Source organism: Eupeodes corollae, chromosome 2, assembly GCF_945859685.1.
Source record: "Eupeodes corollae chromosome 2, idEupCoro1.1, whole genome shotgun sequence".
Taxonomy (NCBI): domain Eukaryota; kingdom Metazoa; phylum Arthropoda; class Insecta; order Diptera; family Syrphidae; genus Eupeodes; species Eupeodes corollae.
This window is the reverse complement of record NC_079148.1, coordinates 136,070,031-136,074,584: the sequence shown is the minus strand read 5'-3', so window position 1 is coordinate 136,074,584 and position 4,554 is coordinate 136,070,031. Positions and strand designations below refer to the sequence as shown.

General features: G+C 34.9%; 1 non-coding gene across 1 annotated transcript; it reads left to right on the top strand.

Annotated features, from left to right (window-relative positions):
- The first annotated feature begins 2,189 nt into the window (after nucleotides 1–2,189).
- Trnaa-agc (transfer RNA alanine (anticodon AGC)) lies at nucleotides 2,190–2,262 on the top strand. Its single transcript has one exon. It is a non-coding gene; the product is annotated as a tRNA-Ala (tRNA).
- Nucleotides 2,263–4,554: the final 2,292 nt, after the last annotated feature.

Below are 4,554 nucleotides of genomic sequence, written 5' to 3'. Positions count from 1 at the left end.
TGCATGAAAATCCTAACCTCAAAAAAATCACCCTTTACTTTGGTTTGGCCAAACAAAACTCCGTTTTCGAAAAATAAAACACACGTTATACAAAACTTAAATCTTTCCACTTGATACTTTACGGCGCTGACGATATGTAAAAAGAGGGGACTATATAAATATCCTCGGCGGATATTTAGTCCTATATACGAAGAGAGCGAATGGAGGCAATGATTCAATCTTGAACTGTACAAGCTGTATCAAGATGTCGACTACACTGGCTCGGCCACATCAAGGGAATAACAACATTATTCCACCAATGAAAATGTTTGAATCCCAGCCGCTATGGTTGAGACCACCAAGGAAGACCAAACCTCCGCTACAAAGACCAGGCGATTAATAACGTAAGAGCTCTTGGTCTCGCCGACTGGAGGGAGATTGCAAGAGACCGCAAACGAGGTAAGAACGCAATATCTTAAGATTAGACCCTCCATGGAGTAGTTAAGTAGGTGGTCCTTCATAAAAAAAATAGATATATCGCCAACCATTCCTTGTTTTTCCAAATCCGGTATTTTTTGAACCAAATAAATTGAAAAAAAATTATCCAATCATTTCCCCCAACAAAAATTGTATACGCCTTTTCCAGCCGCTAACTGGGTTATGTTAAGTTGATGGGCTGGCTTTTCAACTAGGTGCAACTCATTCAATTTTACGGAATGTTTTGGACAGTATTTTGGATAATATTAAGTGGTCAATGAGAGCAAGACCAAGTATACGATGTCATCGAAAAAGGACATTGACCGACGACATCTTAGACAAAACGTCATCATGGACAGCTATAATTTTTAGGCAGTTGAGGACTTTGTCTACTTAGGAACCTCTATAAACTTAGACAATGACACCATCGCTCAATTCAAACGAAAAATAACTCTTGGAAATCGTTGCTTCTTTGGACTTAGAAGCCAATTTAGTAAGTTCTCTCTCGAGCATCTAAAACCACCATCTATAAGACACTCATCATCCCAGCTCTCAATTTTGACGCTGAGGCCTGGCCCTGGACACTGCCAAAAAAAAAATAAGAGCGTCTTAGGATTCTTTGAGAAAAAAATTCTTATGGTGATTTTTGGTCCCGTACGCATAGATGGAGAATGGAGGAGAAGATATAATTAGGAACTATGCGGGCTGTACAACTACACTGACCTAGGTAACAGAATTAAAGTCCAACGAAAGTCTTGGAATCCAATCACGAGGGACGGCGGCGCAGTAGACGAAGAACGTTACTCAGGTGGTGCACTCAGGTGGGTGAAGACCCCAACCATCTTGGCGTGGGAAACTGGAGACACCTATCTAGGGACCGATTTGGCTGGAGACGCATGTTGGTTGAGGCCCAGGTGTACCCGGACTGCAGCGCCACCTTAAGTAAGTATGTAAGTAGTGATACCATACCATAATATAAAATTTTATTGGAGTTGATAGCGTTATGGGACATACATAGGTAAATATTTGCGGTCAACAAAATTGTTAATTTTTTTTTGTTAAATTGTGATGAGTTTTTTTAAATCGTGGATTTTATCTATAAAACAAAGTTTATATCAAGTCGATCTCAAGTCTTTTCTGGTTCTTGAGATATGGCCGTCGAAAAAATGTATCCCACACAAACAAACGTACGAACATACACCGGCACAGACATTTCAAATATTCACGTCAAGAAATGTCAACCGATTCAATTTAAAAAATTGGACGGATTTCAAAAAATTTACTTTCATCAAGGATGAGTAAGGTTTTCAAAAGTTCTTAAAGAAATTTAGTAAAACAGAGGTAGATTCAAATTTTTAATACCTAAATAATTGTATTTTCATACAAATTTGCGAGAAGCTAAGTCACCAAAGATGTGACGAAATAAGCAGCTTCCTTAAAATTGTAAGTGAAGTGTAAAGTGAATTTTTTTTTGTAAAATGACAATATTCACAATGTCCAAACTCAATTTTGTCATAGTGAAATAAAAGGGAATTTTTGATACGTTATCGGAGTTGAAATCTCAATGCGTATTAATTTTGTTACTACAGAAATTGCTTCTTTTTATCGCAAGGTCATCAAATAATATATCAAGAAGCGTCTTCTGGTCTTTCAAGTTTTTCTTGCTTTCTTATTTTAGGTGTTTACTTTGGTCATGTCTCTCAAATTATTATATTGCTACTCAAATTTTACGAGGGGATGTAGCTCAGATGGTAGAGCGCTCGCTTAGCATGTGAGAGGTACGGGGATCGATGCCCCGCATCTCCAATAAGTTTTTTTTTTTATTGAAAAATATAAAGTTTTTACATTTCTTATTGGCAGTCATTGTTTAACGTGAAGACACTCCAGGGCAGTGTGATTGAAACTAAAAAAACGAAAAATAAACAAGGATGCATAAAAAGTTGACGACTCGTATGCTTCAAATTTGTTTTGTGTTTTGTTCGTAACATTTTAGATTTAACATCATAAAATATATGTTCTTGGTCTTACTCTTAAATTACAAAGTTGTCAAAATAAAACTGTTTATTGGTAGCACTGTTATTTGACACCTATGAAATTCAGCTCTTATGTGAAATGTAATAATTGGCATTTTTCTTTTTCAGTTCAGAGCAGAGCTCGAACTGTCAAAAAAATATCGTTCAGAGCTTCAAATTTTAAGAGCCGGGAAATTCAAAAAAAATCATTGTCAAAACAATAAAAAAGGCGGAAGAGACTGGTCGCTCTAGTGCAGAAAGTAAGATGATTTAGAAAAAAGTATTTGCATATAGCATTTTTATGAATCATGACAGTTAAGGGCTCAAGTTGTTTCATAATTAAATCAGGGAGCTCTGAACATTCTCTGCACAGATTAAATACTTCGAAAATCCTATAGCAAAACCGATATTATAATATGTATATAGGTACATACTATTAAATACCGTTCTCCAGGAATTGTTTCTTTTTAATTAAGTAAACAAGCAAATCATTTGGGAGATAATTTTCAAATTAAACTTTTAAAGGTCTTCCATTGTTGCATGTACCATTGAACATTTTTTTATCATTGAAAAAGATTTCATTTATGAAAAATTAACTGCATCATTTTTAACTATCATTAACTGTCATCATTAACATTTTTTTTGACATTTGAAAGCGATTAAAAGAGCCAAATTTGTAATGTTTAGTGTTAAAATGAAACTTATCAATTGTAGATTTTGTCTACAAAAAAATAAAACAATATGTAAAGATCCAGCATTTTCAATGAACTTTGTTGGCAGCACTGGCATTTGACAACTCTCAAACTCAGCTGTCACGTGAACTGTAATAATAGGTCCGTTCGCGTGCTTTCTGCACTAAAAGTCATAAAAAGACATATTTTAAAGAGTGGGGGAAAAATTCTTTCTCAAAAATTCAAAACTACATAAAAGTAAGTGAACTGAAAAACAACACATTTTTCCCACAATTTGACTGTCAAAAAATATAAATTTTGAAACATCATCGATTCATTTCGTGTTTATTTATTTTTTTTTGTAAATGAATAAATCAAGACAACATACATTTCAAGTAACATCTTGCTGGTCCATTGTTTTTTTTATGATAAAAATTGATTAAATTGAAACTTTAAAATTGCAATCTTGTTGCTGTTGTTTGGAAAAGAATTTTTAATTTTATAGGTGACAGCAATAGCGAGAAATTTATTTTACTCTCTCGTGAGCGCTCTCTTTTCGAAAAACTACGAAATTTGTAAGTATTTAGTTAGTAGAGTTTAGTAATTAGACTGTTTTAGGAAGGTACGCGAACGGACCTAATATTATATTCTCTTTCAAAAATTGGTTAGAAAAATAACGATTAATAATAAATTCCATCATTTGAAGGTTATGAGTTGTAAATTCTGTCTACTAAAAAAATACAATATTAAATCCAGTTTCTTTTGATGTGAAATAGTTTTGAAAGAACAGCTGATTGTGGATTTCACGTTTCGGAACATATTCGTTCGACTGAAAGGCCTCCATTTTCTTTGCATTTTCACCTGTAAATTTAAGTTTCAATGATCAACTCTAACCTTTACTGATTGATTTCAATCAAGAAATTTGTGTCAAATGACATAAATTGTCAATGAAAGCTACATATAACAAACTTGTCAAAAAATCCAATGATTTGTTTCAATAAAGAAAACGAATGATAGCTGTAAATGGCTAATAGTTGTCAAAACTGTTGGTTTTTCATGCATAATTCTGAATTGTAAAGTTTTTTTAAATGGTAGATATGTGCATTCCAGAGGACACAAGCGTCCACAGGTTTTTCTCAAAACCCACTTCTATCTATCAACTCCTACTTTCAACTCCCCATGGTGAACATCGGGTGCCTAGTACCCCAACTGGAGATTGGGTTCCAGCCCCAGTGGAAAGTTGTTGGGAGCAGCAAACGATGGAGGTGGGGAGAGGTGTTTCCACTAAGGCACCTCTCTTTATCCAGACGGAATCGGAGGAATTCCCGAGATGGAATCAACGGTGGCGTCTACAGTTCCAGTAAGGTTGAACTGCTTAGTGAACACCTTATAGGGCTTCTTCGACTCCGGCTCCC